Raw genomic sequence first — 22,365 nt, forward strand, 5'->3', positions numbered from 1 at the left:
AAAAATTGAGAGAATTAGTGATCATCGAAACTGTTCACCTAATAGTACTGGACAATCGTCGAATTAAGATTAGTGAGATATAAGAGGTAATCGACATAACAAAAGAATGGATTTGCCATACACTGACTGAAAAATTATGTATAGGCTATCCGCGCGTTGAGTGTCGCATTTGCTCAATTGGAAGCAAAAGCGTGTTTGAACGAACATTTTCTAGCCTTATTCACGCGATTTTTGTTCAACAATATCAAGAGAGTAATTATTACGCATCATTACTTGATAAGTTAGAGAGAATTTGTAAAAAAGCGATTGTATTCGAAGAAAAAGAAAGAAGATTATGTTTTGCAATTAGAACGACTATGAAAAATATGTTTTGTTTTTACGATTCGTTGAAAACAATCCTCGTGGGTACGACTTCTGACTCTTTCGAAAATGAAGAAATGTTTTGACACCATTCTTGACATTGAGAAGGCCCTGACAAAAGAGTTGGAAGCCATTCTAAAAGAAGCCTTCTACTTACAATGTTGAGTTAAGCTTCATAATGATAAATGGCAGTACTTTGATGGAGAATAATCCAAAATTTACGTGACGTTTTTACTATGATTTAATAAAATAGAATGTTCTAATAACACCTCGTATTATTCAAGAATGTATGAAAACAAGTATGCTAAATATAAGGTGAAAGTCCGCGTGTCGTGATTGCAGTTATGAATAAAAATTTTCAATAACCAATGGTTATATTCAGTAAAATGTCACATTCTATCACAAAATTCGCTGCATGCATCTTTTTAGTATTTTTTCTAGTTCTTACCTCATCAATTCTTGTTGAGAATCTTTTTGTTTATAACAATTATATAAAAAATGTGTTAGAAGAATTGCATAAGTGATTATTTTCAGATGGTCAAATAATATAAAAATTCGACAAAGAATTGTCCTGCCAGGTTAAAAAAGTTCATATTTCTTAATCTATCTGGATTGATATTTTGATACGTCTAACCTAACGATGGCGTTGTAGAGTATCTTTTGTTCCCAATAATATCTTGACAATACCCGAATTTCATATTTATCGTACCCCATACTATTTATCACAAAATCGTACCTGTTCATGGAATGAGAGACTAGTCTTAACAAATTACGACACGTTTAAATTGAAGCGTAGGAATTTTATCATATGAAAACCGATATTGCCTATGAAACAGCATCTGAGATGTTTCTACTATTTAACAGTAATAGGAAGAGGCAAAGCCTCAATGAATGTTCAATTTTTGTCACAGTTACATGTTTATCAACTTACTGCTATATTCACGATGTGAAAAGTCAATTAAGTAATTTTTTTAAATCATTAGTGATATTGAATGATATTTGAAACAATTTTTCAATATACGAGGATGTATTGATATCTAGATAACACATGCTTAATACCGTTAGTGATCAATGTCCTTCGTATCCGACCGTGAAAAATTGAACAGCAAGCTTCAAAAAAGGTAAATTTTCCATTGAAGATGATGACCGATCGGGAAGGCCAGTTTGTGTGTAAGTCCCCGAAAATATATCGATGCAGTTCATGACATGATGTTATTAGACCATCGAATTGGGCTAAAACGGATATCTGAAGCACTTTCATACGAACGCGTTCATAATATAGTTCACGTCAAATTAGACATGAGAAAAATTGCTGCAAAATGGATCCCCAAATGTTTGAATGTTGACCAAAAGCATGCAAGGGTAGATCTGTGCTCGATTTGAAAAGGATGTAGACTTCTTACACCGAATTATTATTATGGATGACAAACATCCTCGTAATGTTTAAGTGTTTGATTATTTAAAAATTCCAGCACGACCTTGGTATACATTCTTGATTTTAGAAAGTGACAGCAGCTTGAAAACAATTTCTTAGCTTGACGATAAAACTCGGGGAGGAATTCATAGGAAGAAGATACGATTTTTCTATATTAATAAGGTTTCGGTCAGAAATGGATGTATAATAACTATGAATGGCAAACAAAGTATATGTTTCCGACATCTATTGATGCTTTGGATATTGAAACTAAAACCAAGTCATTTGTGATGACAAAGAAATTGTTACCAATCTTGAGGCTAGTTCCCCTGAATCCGTACCCGACTAAATATAAAGATATAAATTCCCTTAATGCAAAATTCGATCAAGTTATGAGATAAAAAATAACAGCATATAGGGGTGGAAGGGATTTTCATAACAACCCTCACTTGAATTATTTTTAACCTCAATCGCGAGTGTTACTTTGAAACGAGAAGTTTCTTGATTGGCATTTCATTGAGCAGTAGCAGTTGAAGGGGGTATTTCATCCTTTATTATTTTTATTGTTTATTTTTCAGTAATTTTCATATTGATTATGTGCATCGATTTCAAAAAGTCACAGCTCTTGATTAATTGTTTCTATCTACAGAAATATTGTATTTGGGTCAGTGTACTAATGTAACATTCACCTTATGTTAACAAAGCAAATCATAAATACGGAATATTTACTTCTGAACAATATGAAACTGCATTCATTCTTATGTTAATTTTAAAATTATGATTATAAACAGTGCATAGTCAATGTATCTACATATTGTATTAATTGTAATGGAAATGTTTCTTTTTGATTTTATCATTTACTACCACGAGATAGAAATTTGCACATTTGTCAATACTTCTAATGAAAGAATTCAGCATTGAAAAACTCCAAAGATATACATTTGATTGTACTAACTATTACTATTGAACTAACCAGCTTTCCAATATCTTTAACGAACAAATTAGTTATCGTATTAATCATTTCTCGGGTTCTGATAATCAACAGTACATGCATTCCATTTTAGAAAAATGTTTTAATATTGAAAAACTGATATGTAATTACAGCATCATAATGTTTTCCTCCTATATGGCAGCATATTTTCTAAATTCTTAATATGTGAGCTACTCAGGAAGTGGAAAACATTTTGAAATTGAGAAAAGTAAGTACAAGTAAACAAATTATGATCTATGACACAAAGAGCAACTGAAATTCAAGCCGCTAAAAAACTTAAGGCACTCATTATAGTGATGAATAAAACAACATTTTTGTTACTAATCTAATCAAGAAATCAAAATATTTTTCGCTATTAACAAATTGACGGAAAAAAATATTTGGGCTTAGACGTGATCCGCAAAATAATATGTAACGTCTACCAAAATGTTATCGAGTGCTGTTCTCTGTTATCGAGACAAAAATTAAAACTTGCTGCTTGTTGCTTATTTTCGAAGGAAGCAGCAAATATCAGTATTGTTTTGATAAATTTGTTGCATTAGGTGATTGAACACGGTCGATTGTAGACTTTTTTTTGCAAATATTACACAAGATTACACAAGAAAAGGAAACGAGAAACAGCAACAATTATGTAGGAATCACACTAGTTGTATAGACAGCTAAATATATACGAGAATGATAGAAACTAGACTAGGAAACGAACTAGAAGAAACCAGATTCACAACACGAATTTAGAGCGAATAAAGGAACAACAGATGCAAAATCCATAATTATACAAATAAATGAAAATAATAAGAGAAGACGGTGAGATATACCTGTTTTTGATGGTTCTTAAAAAGAATACCAAAACAACTGAAAACAGAAATATATGAACAAGTAACCATACCCATATGACATAAACGTTTAAAATTAAAAAGGAAAATACAGAATGCATAAATGAGATTTCTAAAAAAATAGAAAATATAACAATATACGACAAAAAAAGGAATACCATTATAAGAAAAAACTTAAATTTGAAACCAATTTAAAACAAAATCGAAAAGGGATGATTTGGCCATTTAATAAAATATGTTACAAATATTTGAATTTAAAGACATTCTTCTATAAACAAAAAACTAGTTCCGTTCGAATTGCAGAAAGAAATTTTGTTTTTTGATATAAATACTCATTTCTTCACACAGTTACCAGAAAACATACAAGATATTTTGTTTTTCTATTATCTTGGTGGAAAAAAAATTTTTGTATACAGAGTAGGCCACAGAAAACAATTCACGCCGGTATTTGGCAGCATTAATAAGATTTTAATGGAATGCTTTTTGTTCCAACTGGTATTTTTACGATACGCACATCTAATATTTGTCAATCAGCTTCCTTCCATTTTCCAAACCCTTATTTTTGAATAGGTAATGTACCATGTGTGGCACTTTATTAGAATGGCACTTAAATGGAACATTCAGGCATAATAATCGTGACTGATATTTAAGTACACCATCTCAATTAATTCAAATTGCACATCTTTTTCTTCTCCCTTCTTCCATAATAGCCCTATCTCCTTTAATATCTTTCTTCATCCTGGTCCTAGGTTGTCACCTACCTCTTATGTGGTCGACCTCTACATCGTGTTCCAATTAGTTATTTATCCGTTGCTATTTTCCATTGTTTCTTACGTTGTGATACCCATTCATTAATTTTTTCTACTTTACTTGATCGTCTGATGTTTTCGCTGTTTCCTCGGTCAAGTAGTGTTTTTTTCTAGATCTATCCGATAATTCGCATTTCTGTGGTCTCTAGAAGTTTTTCGTTTTTGACGTTCCTGGTCTTGTTTCTTATGTATAAGTCATTATTGGTCTGATTGTCACTTTGTAAATTCATGCCTTTGTCTCTTGTCTTAGGTTTCTGTTGTCTGACTACTTGTCTTCTCACATCAATTTCTACATATCCATGACTGATTATGCCAATCCCAAGATCAAAACTAAATTGGAACAAAATGATAATTAATTGCGATGTGAAAAAAATTTTACTGCTTAAATAATCTCATAAAGAAATTCAATGCCTCTCTGTTCCCTATTCCTATTTAAGAAAAAGGAGCTGGCAAAGTAGAAGAGAAGAAGTTGACAGGTGTAAAAAGGTGCGACTAAAATCGACCTACATGCAGGAACAATAAACAATAGTCTAAAAATCTAAAAAAGCCTGCTTTAATAGCAAACCAACCAAAAAATTAAAACATATTTTTTTAATACTAGATAAGTGGGAGGTTAATAAAAGATTTCATATTTATGTAAAAAAGTGTTGTGCTAATTTATGTAAATATTATGAGATACTGATGTAAGAAGAGTCATTATAATATTATCTTGAAAATACTTTTATTACGTTAAAATATTGTCTTTTATCAATATTCATCAATAAATTGAGCGCCTGCTATCTTCTTTGATAATGTAATGTTTCTCGTCCTTAATTTATTTAAATATTATACACTACACTTAACTATATCAAAATAATTCATTTAACTAAATTATTTAGAAGAAACAATGAAAATAAACCGCTTGCTATAAATACAAAGTTCAAACGAATTCCGGGCACCCCATCATAGGCGGCGCCTTCGCCGAATCCAAGAACTCCACTACATCCAAGCAGGACCAGCCCCAGGGCGGAGACGAGTTCGCAAAAATAGTAGAAGTGGATTTTAAGATTTCTTTCTAAACATATTGTGGCTTTATTCGATTAGGAAATTCCCAAATGCGCATGTTTTAGCACGTCCTTTGTAGTTGGCACAAAGCACTACCAGAAATCATATTTAAAAAAATCGCTAAACCTTGTTGACCTGATTAGGTTCACGACATGGCTTTATGAAATTATTCTATTGTCATCTGTCTTAGAATTTTCGAATAAATCTATTAAAAGAATCACTTTATGCTGCTTTGGTTAATACGTACCTGATATAGTTCTTATAAAATTATTATCGCTAGAATGATACCGGTCGGTTGTTGATATAAATTGTAGTTTATCTCTTGGAACTGACTAAATAATTAACGGATATTCTTGATCAACATGTGGCAAGTAAATTATTTAAATATATTATATTGACGATAAACAGCAAGAGTTTGCCTTACTATTTATCGTCGTATTAATTCATTCAATATTTGCGTATATGTAGTAATTAATGACAAGCTAAAAAATAAACACAAGGAAATAGAAATTAATTATATTTCTATTTTAAATGTCGAAATTTCCCGGATTTAATATCAGGGCAAATTTATGGCAATGGAAATAAACCGTTCCATAAGTAAACAAACAATAAATTAATTGTATAAATTAAGCAAATAACCAAATTTTATAATCTTTATGGTGTTTCTAAATTTTAAACAACAAATTAGGTTGTTTGTCAAAACTGCAATAAGGTGTAGATGCACATAGATTTACGATACACTGCAACTTTGCGCATATCATGTCTTTACTAGAGCTGTTTCTAACATGTACAGCTCCTAAGCTTTGATGAAATCCAGTATTTGTTTGAGTTTCAAGTCCCTACATATTTTCTGGGACATAAGCTGAAAAAAATAAAGAAGTCCATAACTGGAAGAACTAGAGCTATTTACTCCTCCTCACAAAATCTACGTTTGTGATTTTCTTCTAAGCATGATCTTGAGCATCAAGTGCTCATTGGGGCAGCAGTGCATCGTAACTAGCGAGGATCTAGCGATATCAGAGATCTGAATAAATTAGAGTAATCCAGTCCAGAAAGACATCTTCAGAGCGCTTTTCCTTCTGTTTTCTCCTTCACAATCTTTTTCTTATATGAGCATTTTCCTCCACCACAGAAATGATCCAGGGCAGTGAAAGGCATTCGTGCTCCTTTCCAGCCGACAGTTTTTTTTGCACTCCCATGTTAGTGAGTTAATTATATGTAGGCTTAGAACTTCGATAGCAACTTGACTAAGAGAATGAATTGATGTTTTTTTTTCTGTTGCATTTCTACCATCATTCAATGGTAACTGTAACCAAGTTACCAAGTACCAAGTTAATAGCCAACATATTTCTACTGTTCGAATTGGAGGTGAACTTATACACTTTTAACAGTTGTTCATGCATTCATTCTAGTACTACACATTCCAAAACTAAGAATTATATCATTGCACGTTATGTGAATTGATCAATCTACATGAAATTGACGCGTTCTCATATAGAAGTAGTACCACTTTCAGAAAACGAAAACCACTGACCTAATAATTGTTTCATTGAGCATTAATAGACGTCATAACGAATCCTGGTGGAAAGTGAGAATAAATTCATTCCTGTTAGTTCCTGTTAGTTGATCTGATAAATCCGACGATGTATTGATATCTAGTTAGCCTAGACCAGTTCCATACATAAACAAAATATTGCGCTACCATAGCAACGAACAATAACTTATTAGATGTGTCAGTGTAAAGTTTGACGTCAATAAATTAAAAGAAAAAAAATGTTCACCGAAATTGAGAAAATCGAAAAACTAAAGTATCTAGCCATTATCAAGTACCTGTATTTAAAAGGGTTAAAAGGTAAGCAAATTTACGAAGATATTGTTAATACCCTTGGTGATCAATGTCCTTCGTAGGCAACCGTGAAAAATTACACGGCAAGCTTCAAAAGAGGTAAATTTTCTATTGAAGTATTTCATCATCAAATTTTAAAATTGTGGAAATATTTTCCTTTCGCTATTCGATGTGAACGATGATCTATATCTGGAAAAGTTGAATGTTGTATTAACGCAAATCCGGATCGTTGCACAAAATAAATTTGATGGACACAAGTTAACAATAACGAGTCGACACATTTGGATCATATTTAACATTTGGCTGAACAACAGCAATCGCTTATTGTATACATTACGCAATCAACGATTTCCCTATATGTCAATGGAACTAACCAATTTGGTAATAAATAATTTGTAAAAGTTGCTTCCTTCCACTTTTCTAATCTGTATGAGTTGTCAGACCAAAAGAACAAAATGGCACACACAATAACGGAATCGTCTTAGTTAATAATTTTGACATGAAAACCAGCGCCGTCAACTTCGAAAAAAAAAGAACATTTCATAATAAACCAATGTAGAATCAACGGAAAATGACTTCCACTTACTAATTAATAATATCGATTGGTTAGGTTTATCTTTAATACGTTTATTTATCCACATCTGAATATACAGCGTGTTCGAAAATTATCATTACAACTTCAAAAATTCATAACTTCAAAAATAAACAAAATATTTATATTCAGTCTTTTGCATGTATTACTGCAACTAATAAAGTGTTTTTAGTACTCTTCAACATGCGCACTATTGGTGGCCCTAAGCACTTCCAGTCTGTAATCAATTACAAGCCAGGTACGCTGTGTAATGCAACGTTTCAAGTCATCAATGTCATTAACCGGTGTCCGATAAACAATGTTTGGGTGGTGGTGTATCATCCTTGTTGGAAGTAAACAATCGATTGTAATTCTTCGAACCGAGGAAGAGGATACACACAACCAGTAACTGTGGTTTCTATGAAGAAGAAAGGACCAATGATTTTGTTGTGCATAAGCCCACACTGCACATCAACCTTCAGGCTGTCTCGTTGAAGCTCGACTACTGCATGTGAGGTTCAGAACCCCAAATTTGTACGTTGTGACAGTTTATTGTACCGGACACATGGATCGTGGCCTCATCACTGAAACACACCTTTTTCAATAAATCTTCATCGTGCTCAATACGTTGTAACATGTCTACGGCAAATTCTACACGTTTTGGTCGATGTGTTGGTAGCAGTGCCTGCAGCAACTGTACCTTATAGGCAACAACTGTTTATGAAGAACCCTGTGGATTGTGGTTGTAGGCATTTGGTTGCCTTGAAGCCTGACGAATTGAAGTTTACGGACTGTGCTGGAATGTTTACCGTATTCGCTCCACATTTTCTGGACTTGTGCTGAGTCGTCCGACTCCAATTTTATGCAATACTGATCCGATGCTCATGAAGCTTGTGTGCCATGCACGGATGGAGTGTCTGGATGGTGAGTCTCTTTGGAATTTTGTCCTGAAGTTCCGTTGAACCTGTGTATCTCATTTCGTCTCTATGAAACATGACACATGAGCTTTCTGTTGTGGTGTCCACATCTTCAATTATAACTGTTCAGCCTATTGAAAAAAAACTTTATTAGTTGCAGTAATACATGCAAAAGACAGAATATAAATATCTTGTTTATGTTCGAAGTTATGAATTTTTGAAAATGTAATGATAATTTTGGAACACTCTGTATATTCTATAATTTAAGCTTTTTATGAGTGTATTATTGGAGTACCCAAAAAGTTATGATATATCAGAGAATACATTAGGTTCAGACAAAGTCACCCTTGTGGCGCCTTGTTTTTAATGAATTTATTCAGGTAATTTACTTCGACATCTAGTGGAATGGACTATAAGAGAAAATACACGTTATCTCTTGTTGACTCTTCTATTTATTTTATTGTACAAGTTAGTAACTTGACAATGCCAGAAATGACTATTTAAAAGTGAAGTATTATCATGAAAAGAAATCTTGTCTTACTAGAATCGTTTCTATCTTGCAAATCAGAAATACGTGACAAAACTGAGAAGACATTACTTTTATGATAAAATCTTTTTTGTTTGAGGTTTCATTGTTGTATTATCTTTGAGCTTTAGTTGATCGGTTGGACTATAAATGAAAAAACACCTTTATAATATAACTAACCAATGGATTAATATATAATACTTTTTCAAACTGACATGGAAAATTGGATTGAAGAATTAAATTTGATTTATTTAATACCATTTAAAGAAGACTTAACTGATAATGATATTCATTCCAGTCTGCAGTAGAAACCAGTTTTTTGTTGAAACCGAATAAATCGTGAATATGGTCATTGAACCTTATTCTTCATATATTTTCCAACGATAGCTCATGAAACATTTGATGAACAATAGATTGTTAAATAGATCATCTTGGTGAGTTAGATAATACGCAACATAGATAATACAATCATCTATTAATAAGTGCGCGATCTAACGAATAACAATAAATGACGATAATCTTTCTTTGCTACGAAATATATTCAACGATAAATGTAAAGCGAGGGCAAATTTTCCTTAGGCAGATTAATATCCACTTCCATTCCACTACCCAAGAAAAAAAATGCAAAGAAATGCAATTAGTCTAATGAGTGACTCATTAAAAATCTTACATAACCAAATAAAATTTTCAATTCGGGTTTAGAATTTGAAAGGGGTCAAGAGAATCTCTATTCGGTATCCATGTGAAGGTCCAAATCTGCCGAGACGTACAGAAGGATGTCTTCTTTTGTTTTGTCGATTACGAAAAGGCTTTTGACAAGATTCAACATCACAAATTGATCAAAGTATAGAGAACAACGGATGTAGATGAAAAGGATATAAGATATATTGAAAACTTGTTCTCGCACCAAACTGCTCACGTGGTAAGACATAAATTAACAATAGATAATAAAGCAATTAGCAGAGGAGTCGGACAAGGATTCATCTTATCTCCACTTTTATTTAAACTCTACTCTGAGGCCATCTTTAACGTAGACGACTCAGTTCTAATCGCAGAATCTATTCAGGATTTACAGAATATGATCGACCAACTAAACTGTGTTGGTAAAAATTACGGTTTGAATATAAACAGCAACAAGACAAACTTTATGATAATCAGCAGATGTAAAGTGCCGTATACACAATGCACAATTCTTGGTAGAAGAGTGAGAATTGAATTGGCCCGCAAATCATTTTTTTAATGTCGAGAAAATCCGACAAACCAACAAAAATAACCAACAAAGATATTAGTTTGATACTGAGAATGTGATACACAAGATGTTATAGTTTTTCCAATATCAATTGCAGACTATAAAAACTTAGATAAAAATCCTTGACGACAATTTTGTTTGATCTACCATAGCCGTAAATACCTCATTTTATAAATTTATTATTTTTATGAATACTTTTAAAAATATGTATATCTTATACGAAAAAGTATTCGTTCAAAGGCAATCGAATCATTATAAATTGGACGGCATTATACGCCGTTATTTAGACAGATGCACTTAATTATAATCCTACTTGAAACTCATTAACTTGCTACAACTGAATAATTAAAAAACGTAAATAGACGAGGAAAATGTATCTGCCTTTCAGGGAATTTGGTATAAACAGTGTACCGGACGTGAACAGAGCCCTTTTTGTACTTCTTCGTTTTTTCTGGAAAAAGAAATTTCAAAGTAAAAACCATAAATACAAATAAATTCTTTGCAAATAAAACGAAAGAAAAAAAACATTTCAATTCCAAAGTATCTTTATAAATAATAATGGTAGTCAGAATCGTCTGAACTAGAGTCATCATTCCATAGAATTATGAAGGATTGTAAAGAGGGTGATACCACATACTCATCTTCTTCTTTGGTAACATGTTCAATACAGTTTATCCAAAGCTCTTGCGGTTTGCTGCTAGAACTTTCTTTACGGGTTCTTCAACCTCTTTACTCAGTTCTGGAGACTGATTACATTTTCGTAATTCTGATGTTACGTTTGCCCATATTAACTCTATAGGGTTAAATATGCAATAGTAAGGAAGTAGTCTGAGAAGATTCTGACCCTGTTGTTGCACAGCTTGTCAATGTAATAAATGTTCTCTAACTTTACACCTTTGATAAACAGTAATCAATTCTTTGTTTGTTTGGCTTTTTTAACGATCGCTGACAGGAATAGGAATATTTTTCCAAAAATAAATGCTAAAATTTTCTATAACTACTATTTGGTATCTTGGAGGAGTTGCCACGAATGGTAGGATGCGTTGTTCATAACGATTACTGTTTGTGGTGGAATGTCAGGTAAAAGCTGTTCATTCAACCAATTTTCAAATAAATCTGCTGACATATCCTCATGATAATCAGCTTCACAGTCATTAATTTTTCTAGCAGATATTAATAATGTAATATTATAATGCGGTTCCCTTTAGAACATGGCCCAATCAAACAGCAACAGAAATTTTTACTCTTATCAACCCAACTGAAATTGACTATTTTTTCAGTTTTTTGTTTAAAACCACATGCTGACAAAACTTAACGCAATGTTTCTAAACTGGTATAATTGTATTCTGGATAATTTGCTACCTTTTGCTGTATACACACTATAAATTGTCCTACGTATAAAATCTTGAGTAGCTTTGTCTTTTTTCTTTATATATTTTTCGGTTCTGTGAATGATTCACAGCAACCCCTTTTGTGACTACTCTATAAATGGAAAATCTAGTTAATTCAACAATTCTTATTATGATTACTTTGTCAGATTGCTGAATTTTTTCCTTTTTTAAATATTCGAATATATTTAAAATAACTTGCTGTGTTTGTAAATCTAAACCTTCATTATTAAATTCATACCTGTCTTTATTTTCACTACACTGTTCAATTTCATTGTCTTCATTCGCCCATGGTCTAAAGAACGCCATATTTCTATTTATTTGAAGAAATTTATGAACGCCAATGCTTGTCGCAAGCTGTCTGGCAGGAATATTTCGAATAATTTGTGTACATACACCTTCGGCTAACAGAAATACAGTGTAGATGATGAGTCCACGTAGACTAACATTTTGTTAGATGTTTATCGAATTTGATATGGGGAGTAAACATTATTTTTCATTTTTAATTTGGTATGAGTGCCGTGCGTATTTATGAAATATTAAAAGCATAACTATCTTCTGCAATTAATATTGGAATACGTATGGTGGGTATTATTTATGGTATAGAAACATGAACGTTTAAAAAAATCTAAGTTAAATAAATTGGAAGCATTTGAAATGTGGAACTATCTTCTATTGCTAGGAATACCATGAACTGACATAGTGACAAATGAGGAGATCCCAAGAAGAATGGAAAAAGACATAGAATTTTTCCTGAATATAGAAAGAACAGCCTCTTTAGGTTCCATACTTAGAGCCTGGAAGTACCTACTTCTTCGCTTCTCACAGTTAAGGGTAGGATAGATGGTAAACGGAGAGTCGGGAGAAAGCAAATGTTTTGGTGGAGGAACACAAGAAAGTGGACAACACTGAGAAATATAGGAAGACAGAGAACCCTACGAAAATGTAATCGCAAACACCCAATAATACTGAATAGGTAGTAGAAGATGAGGTTGAACGGTAGAGGTCACCTGAGATCGCGATTTTATATTCTTGCCTTCGAAGTACCATCAAAAACTGTAAAATTTTGAGCTCAACTATCACACGGTTATACCAGAAAACATAAAACATCTCGAAGATATAATATGGAAATCTTACCAACTTTATGCATGAACATTTGAAAGTGAGAAAGTGTTTCATCAGGAAAAGAAAAGCAGTTTTAAGGTTCAGAATGTAGTTTCAAGATGGATGTGCAAAAGGAAAAGATTAGCGATTATAAAATTCAGTGAATTCTACTTCGTATTGCCACACATTCACGATATTCTTTCTAATGGGAATTTGTTTTCTATTAATAGGAGTTGGTGGTAAAACAGAAAAGTATAGAAACATTTAATCATATATTCTCTTTTATTATTGTGCACGTGTATATTTTGTCATTGAATTTTAAAGAAACAATTTTGATTGTCATTGTGACGTAACACCGTTTCTTTGAGCGTTCAGAAAATACCAAATCTGCTCTTTTGTGAATTTTTCTTGTCGGTTAGGAAAATATGGAATCCTGGTATTTTTATTTAACAAATTCCATTGTTTTAATGTTGAACCGAGAAGGATCCCAAATACCGTATAAAATCATTTGAATCAAATTCTTCTTATATATTTAGGTGAATTGGCGTTTATTTTTGTTAGATTTTGTCAATAAAGATCTAGGTTAGATTGAGGTCTAACTAAATTGGAATTTCTGGAACCATTGGCTATATTCATACGGAATATACTGTTTACACCACCACTACACCAACACTAACAATTACAATGTCTGACGCGCGTTTCGATAACCAAGTTATCGTCTTCAGAGACTGAAGGTAAAAAAATCCAATAACTTTACTTACCTGTTTTATAATAAATTTTCCCACCAATAAGCCACCTCCCGCAAAAATTAATTTCAGCGTGAAATCTCCTTGGCGGGAATATTCATGTTTATTCTTTGACTACTAAACTAAAGAGAGGGCTGTAAGGAATTGGCCCTTTGTCCTAATTTAAGCTAAGTTCGGTCTATTGAAGCCGATTGAGGTCTATTATCACTTTATGTTGATTTATGTCTTCCGATGTCTATTGACGTCGATTGAGGTCGAATCTAAAGATATGAGGTTTTAATAATTTCCTAAACATATTGATGAATTTTATCATCATCTTCATTTCTTGACACTTGACATTCAGATTGTTTTTTTATTATGAAAATTTGTCCTTTCTTATTAAAACGGCTACAAAATTTACGCACATTTCCTTCATTCATTACCATTATCATAAACTTCAACAATCAAACCGAGTAACTGAGCGAACTGAACACAGTCCAAGAGATTACTGATTAACAGGGGGACAAACGAAGTAGTTGACAAAACTTCACTTGACAGTATCCGCAGGCATTCGGATATTTCTTTGAAAATAATAATTGTATTTATTTCTAAACTACAAATATTAAAGTTGAATTATTTTATTTTGTATACAAATAGTTTTCAACAACAATTAAATTCCTACTTGGGTGTTATTTGAGTAATCGGAGAAGTAGTACTTTGTGAATTTACCGATTTTATTCACTTAAGGTGGTCTGAACAAAAAATATTATTATGTATTGTTTATTCAACACTATATATTGTCATTGAATGATTATTAGATAATCATAAGAATGTTTACTAATGATAAAAATTCTATACGTAACCTTTAAATCATTATTGCTAATTCACTGCACTCTAAACGCGTACAAGTCGTGTGCTTATTTGAACATCTAAGTTCAATTAATGTCATTTGAATAATTTGCACAGGATGAATCATGTATATTGTATGATTTTTTACCACATAAGACTAATTTTGTTATTATCTATGAGGTGCACCTAAACTAACGTTTTCAACATTTCTCATAATTACACATTTTTAATTAGTTCTGCATAATTATTACTGGATAAAGTAGACATTAAGAAGATACATTCAAGTGACATTTTATGGAAATAAAAAATTAGCGAATGTAGCAAAATTTTCTATAATAACTAGTTCATAGTATTGAAAATGTAATATAAAGAATAGTAACACGAAAATATGAGTATGCATCAATCATTTTTATTTATGCATTTAAACCTCTGAAAAATAATTAAAAGGGTTATACTATATATTCTGAACAGTTAACCAAAAATTATTTATCTTTGCCAAATATAGAACCGTAATAGAAACGACTACTTTTCTACAGGATTGAGAACTTTCGACACATTAAATTAATCTACAATATCCTATTGTATTCCAGAATGCTGACTTCTTTTAGGAACATATGTTATGATGATGTCTAGCCGTTAAGACTCCGGTTTTTGATATTTATTTTCATTTATTAATAATAACAACAGAAGATGAAATATATAATATTCAAATGTAACAAAAAACAAATTGAATAAGTAAAAATGAGTAAATATTTAAGCGCAATGATAGAGAGTAATGGCAGTCTGAAGCAGGAAATAAAAAAAATAGGAGAAGTTGATAAATTGTTTAATCATTTTTTGGGAAAAAAATGAACATTGAATCAAATGAAATATAAATGACATGGAAATGGTATTCGTGACGACAATATAATAAAAAAAATAGAATAAGTGAACTTGTAGATGAAAACAGAAGATGAAACTGATTTGATATAAAATATTTGAGGCACAACTAATATGGATTGAAAACATGCCTGTTGTCCGAAAATGGAATACCAAAAAGAACGTTATAATTGCAAATTGCAGATAAAAATTTTAGAATAAAATGTTAAGAGCAAGATGGAAACGCATGGAGAAATAACCTTCAATAAAATAGCTATACACGTCGCGGTAATCTGGTTTAGAATTAAATTTAAAAATAATGTCGCAGTACAGCTAGTAAAGCGATTGTAATTGATTAGGTTACTATTGAAACTTGAAATTGACTCAACCGATTTCATTAGGCTTGATGGATATTAAGATTCAGAATACAATAGACGAATACATTGTCTGGTTTGATCAAACAAAACTTTCTTACAGAGCAAATATATGGAATTGCAAGATTTTTCATCAATTTAGATTTACAACAATAATTTGTTAGCGATCTTTATCGAGTGAATATGATTTTAAAAGATAAACTACTGAAATCTAATTGGTGTTTTGAAGTAGGGTCCACCATATTTCTGGTCATAAAAATTCGAAAAATTAATACTACTGTTTCATGGTGTTAATTTTTTTACCGTATTTAGAGTAAGAATCACACCTAAGCTTAAAAACCAAAATTTCAACACTTTTTGGTTGATAGAGAAAAATAAAAATCATATTATCAATCGTATTATTACGTTATCAACAAAAAACAAATTTTTGTAATCTAATTCGATTATTATCGTATCTCCAATCTTCCCCATATATAGTTAATATAAAACAATATTCCAATCAATGGAAGAAGTTATCTCACTTATTTTTTAGTACCGATAAAAGGCCTTTTTTTAAAAGCACGGAACATGTTTTTCTATCAAAAAGTGCCCTGTATTTGTGAATGAAAAATAAATAGTTGGTACTTATAAATCCCACTGTCCTGAAAACTTAGTACACTCAAATGCTTGAAATGTTACAAAGAAACCATGAAGAAAGTGAATCTTAACCTAACCTAAAAAAAATTTAATAATTCGTGAAAATTGTTCACATTATGATGTTAAATTGTTCGATTTTGTATGTACTTTCCGAAAAGAAAAGTTTTCATACACAAAAGGGGTGTAGATTTTGAATTTTTGATTGGCCAATAAAGAGTTGGAATTTTGATTTTCAAACTTAGGTCTCATTTTTAACTAAAATGTGCGGAAGAAATAAACAAAATGAAAAAAAAATTATTGAAATTATTAATATTTCGATTTGTTATGACCAAAATAGAGTGGACCCCACTTTTAACAATTTAACAATAACAATTTATTAACAATAATGTACAAAGAAAGATTTTTGACGTGCTGCATTTTAAAAATAACTATTACTGATAGTTCCTTTAATTTGATTTTTGAGATAAAAGAAATGAAACACTAATAAAACCGTCAGTATCGTGTGTTGTAGGTATGCTGTGTGGGAACAGGAAAGGGTTCATTCAACGCTCAGTATAAGCTTACGGGTTTCTTTTAGTACTTACACAAAAGCCGCGAAGTGTAGTTCAGAACTCCCGGCGGTTGGGTAAGGCGCGTGTTTAAATATATTCGATTGGTTGAGTTATAGATCGCGCGCCAACCGGATTGGTTTCTTTTCATGTTTAATGCATAATTTCGAGTGTGAATTGTGTAAAGTGCCGTGTTTTCATAATGTATTAAGTGAAAATTGATAATTTTGATGGCAATATCTTGTAAAATAGGTACTTACTTGATACATAAATGATGTAAAATTATACTGATTGGCCTTCAGTTACCCATAGTTTTTCGATGTATTTTATGGTACACCGTGAAACAAAATTTACCAAAAAAGATATTTATTCAAACTTACGTATATTTATAAATAATAATTATCTTAATCGCATTCTCTCTGAGTATATAAATATAAACATATTGTCAAATATGTCACATATTATTGATTCGTAATTTATTTATATACGATACTGAATGGTATTTGATATATTGATTATGAGGAATTGTTGCATTTACGTATTAAGGATGACGTTTGGAATGTAATAATTGATTTAGTATTTAACTATTATTTATATTATTATTTCATTTACTACATATTGAATTGATATCCTTGAAAAACTAAACTATTTGACGTACTCTTTTCTTACATTATGCAACTAATGTTATATCGTATAAATATAATTTGTATTATAGACGACATGCTTTTCAACGAAGAAATATTATATTTGATCCAAATCAATTGTAATTTAGCTTTGATAGTCCGGAATAAATTCATCACAGTTGTACCTCAACATTTTTTGTCTTGTCAAATATCTCAAGAAAAGAATTTTTTTTCAAAGTATGGACCTAATATTCTACTGTTAGATATATTTATACATACATTTATTTTCTGATTATTCTAGATATAAACTTCACATATCCGGTTTGCGTTTTAAGAATCCAGAAACGATAATTGTGCCTGTTAACTAATCAAATAAAAAATAACCTCATCCCACTTCTCTCGTCACATCGCTTCATAATTTTCTCACTAATTTGTATATGTTTATTGTAGTCATCTTCCAACAGTTCTTGGACAAAATAAACTTAGATGAGTTGTATTTTTTATGTTCTCAAAAACCCTCCAGCATGATTCTGGGTCAATGAAATCGTTCACAAATAATCTAAGAGAATCATAATTATCGATATAATATTGGTAGAACGATTGGACGGTCCGTGAGGGTAACAGTCTAATATGTCGCGGAAACATTCATGTTTCAGTACGTTATTGGATGGACTATAGTTTATATAATATCTAGCAAAAATGGCGGTTTTCACTATCTGGCCGAACGACGTGAACATCCTGTATATGTGCCCCTATTTCACGACCTCTATATATATAAACATAGACAGCACTTTGGAGCTGATATTTTAATGTAACCGTCGGAAAAAGTATCATTGTTTTTCATTTGAAATTGAATTCGCTACAAAAAAAGGTTTATTGGTATCGTTTCGTATATCAGTTTCTACAATTTGATGCAAATAAAAAATTTAAACGTTCATATTTCTTTAACTATACTAAATACGATATTTTTGATTATAAAAGTTATTTTTTTACGTATCTCATTCAGTTTTGAAGAGAAAATGAATGAATTTTAGTTTTAAAAAAATTAAAAAACACACTTTTACCAATAATCAATGAAATAGAAACTAATACTTGGCATAAGAATAAAATTACTGATGAGAACATTAATCACACTATTATAAAGGATGGGGTGCGAGGAGCGCACGTGAATCGAGCGCACATGCACATTTAGAAAACATTTCGAGCATCTATTGAACAAAAATTGATAGAAGAAGAATTATTTTTTCTTAGATTGAGTGAGAAAATTATTTATTGAGTAGGACATCCATTTCCGTTATTCCTTTATTTCCTTATTTTCTTTATAAGCTAGAAATGGTTCTCTACGGTAAGATGGACGTTAATGTTTCTCAGTGGATCTTTTATTTAGATGACTGATGTATAAATGAGGTATATCTCTCTAGGATAGCTTAACTTATAGATTTGGGCAGGATTCTTATTCCAGGTCGTCCGTTATCGAAAATTAATCAGTATTTCTTTATTCTCTATTTTCTCATTTACCTAACATGCGCAAATAGGTGAAATCGTAATTTAGAACCCCATGTCACTCTTTATAATTTTTTACTAGTTTCATTGTGAAAAACCGAGTTAGTTCAAAAATGTCATAGAACACAACCTACGCTTTTATAACAGTGACACTAATTGTCTCATCAGTAATTTTATCATCATGCCAAGAATTATTTTCATTATTGCTGTCTTTTTGTTTTTATTTTCAAGTATAATTCATCTTTCTATTTTTAGTTTAACTAATTCTAAAAGCCTGTTTATTCTAAGTGTTTTTAAACTGTATTTTATTTTTTAGATTTTATTGCTATTTCAAACCCATCTTTAATATGTACAAATGATTTGATAGTTTCATGTCGATTTTGTAAATCTGGGACTGCGCGTTTACGTAGTTGACTCACTAGTTCTATCTTTTCCACTCTCAAGGAAAGGATATAAAAAGAAATTGTGAAGCTTATCGAGAAATTCAGAAATTTTCATCGATTTATTATATTGTCCTCAGTATTCAACAAGTGTACAAATTTTAAATTAAATCTGATCGCTCAAAGTAGGGCAGAAACACACTTCATGCACGCACTGTATCTACTAAATTCGACATAACAATTCTTTAATGAGAAATACTGTAGATGCATCGACATTTCTGTTACGTGAATATCCAAATAATTTTTGCTGATCCTTAAAGCCTTAAACAGAAATAATCATGGATCACACATGAAGGCAAATTCCTTGAAATTATTGTTTTAATTCTAGCAATTTTTCAATATTTCAAAAAGTTTTATTTTCATTTCAATCATTATTTTGATGTTTCTTGAAATATATTTTGTTCACTTCATATACTTCTTGCTTTATTAAATAGAATTCGATAATAATATACATTGAATAATAAGGGACAACTGTACAAAATGGTCTAAGTTTTAAAATGACCTATAAAAATTTAAGGATTTACAGTATGGAATATAAAATCAAGGTTTCATAACTGTAGTTACTATATACTAATTATGCTTACAAAAAAACACTTATAAAGCGATCAAAAAATACAAATATGTAATTTATCGCGGTTTGCATGTGGGGTGGTGTAGTTACGGGGAAAAGAATTACTGCCAGATCTCACAAATGAGTACTGCTTCATCGTCCTCGCCTTCAATGACTGCATATGAATTATGTGCCCATTTTTGACATCTGGAACGATAGATTCATCCCTTCATTGAACTTGAATACAAATCTGCACTGTACAGATACTCAGCATCTCTAACACATTGCTTTTCGAATCAAATTTAACTTTTTGCGTTCGAAGAAGTCTTCTCTTTCGGTACTAATTTTTTTCCAATTAATCTCGCAGTTTCCAGGCTTGTAAAATCAAAACTCTCTTTGGACATTCCAGGTTGTGGGGTATTCGGCCTGTTGTTATTTAAAAGTTCCTCTGGTGTCTCTTACAATGTGCATGTTTTCTTGTTGATGTTCAGATTTCGTCTTCAAGAGTTATATAAGTATTTATACATTATTAGTAACTAAAAGCAAGTAATCCGAGTCGGGAACAACGTCAATATTCACAGGCCAAATCCCAGTTTTTAAATCCTATTTATGGCAGTTAGTATTATAGTATTATGCGTTTAAATAAGCATCACTGAATAAAGAAGTGATTTGCTGAATTATTACCTCACGGACACGGTTTGTTCGAAGCCATTCCCTAACCCAATCTTACTAATATATACTTCATGAACGATTCATCCAGTGCTTGTAAGCATGTATAGTATAAAACCTTAATCTCTAGTGTATTTCATCACATCACATCACACTTAATTCAACGTTTCCACCTGGAATCATACCATCATATAAATTAACATGTTGTTTTCGCTTTCCTGGAAATATTAACATAGAAAGCACATATGCACCAGTGGCAGGAAAAAAAATTTAGTAATGGTTCCATCACTACCATCTGATTGATTTGAGTTTAACAAATTGAAGAATTCTGTTACAGCCACATTGTTAAATCCTGTATCAAGTGTAGCTGATGTTGCCTCGAGTTTTTTATGGCCAAATCCCTATTTTTCTAGTTGAAAATTCCTTACTCATCCTCCTTCAGCGACTTCGTTCAGGGATCGTTGAAACCCATTTAAATTAGCTAGTTGAAAGGCAAGTTGCCTATTTTCCTTAATCTTTAGACCAAATAATCCTTCCTCCATTTCCTTCAGATATTTTACAACATTATACTTAGTATTTTAACGCAAACAAAATATTAGACTTTTACCGTATCCAAAATTATATCTATGTATGCATTAATCCATACATCCATACATAGAAGTTATCTCTTCGACACCACAAAATAAATAAATACTGACACAAATTGGTCTACACTCTATGCAGGTTTAAGGGCTTTTTCGAATTTCATAATTGATAATACCTATACATCAGTCTTTGAATTGTTTGACTACCTGCTTTAAGATTAGTTTCTTAAGAACTACAATAAAAGTAATTGTTTCAAAATAGGAGATTTATAAAATTGTTTTGTCTTAAAACTCATGCCAAAGTTCTACCTCCTTCAAAATTTGTTCAATTATGTACAATATGCTATTTTCTAAACATATGCAAAACTGCATATAACATGTAAAACCTGTAAAATATGCATTTTGCATGGTTTCCTTGCCTATCACAACCAAGGAGACTCCTTTTTCGTGCCTCTCGCATTTGCAAAGCTATTCTTTATTGAAATTTTTTTTCAAGCTGCATTTCAACGTATGTATAGTGAAATATCAGCTCCAAAGGTAAATGAATATCTGTGTTCTTTACAAACATCCTGAATAAATGAACGAATTTATTATTTACATGGAAAATATTCATAACGTAAATTATTATGCGATAGAGGTCATGAAATAAGTACACACTTATCTTTGATTTCACATTCTATCCCCACATACCAAACAATATTAATACTACAATACAATATTTCTCTCACAATACCATTCAAATAAAAATAAAATAGACGTATCAAATTAATTATTAGCAGAAATGTAAATAACTGAGACACAATATTCATCAAATGCAAAACACTTGTAAAAGTACAAGTATATAGAAAGCACATAGTTTTTGCCTCGAGATTATGATCATAGACCCAACTTTCATCTTCAGTGACGATTTTCTAATTCCACGCTGATTGGAACACGAACTTATTTTTCTTCATC

General features: G+C 31.4%; 1 protein-coding gene across 4 annotated transcripts in view; it reads left to right on the plus strand.

The window, feature by feature from the left end:
- Window positions 1-22,365, plus strand: part of LOC130450481 (uncharacterized) — a 247,827-nt gene that overhangs the window by 78,989 nt on the left and 146,473 nt on the right. The gene's annotated exons all lie outside the window — the stretch shown is intronic.

Source organism: Diorhabda sublineata, chromosome 11 (assembly GCF_026230105.1).
Source record: "Diorhabda sublineata isolate icDioSubl1.1 chromosome 11, icDioSubl1.1, whole genome shotgun sequence".
NCBI lineage: Eukaryota > Metazoa > Arthropoda > Insecta > Coleoptera > Chrysomelidae > Diorhabda > Diorhabda sublineata.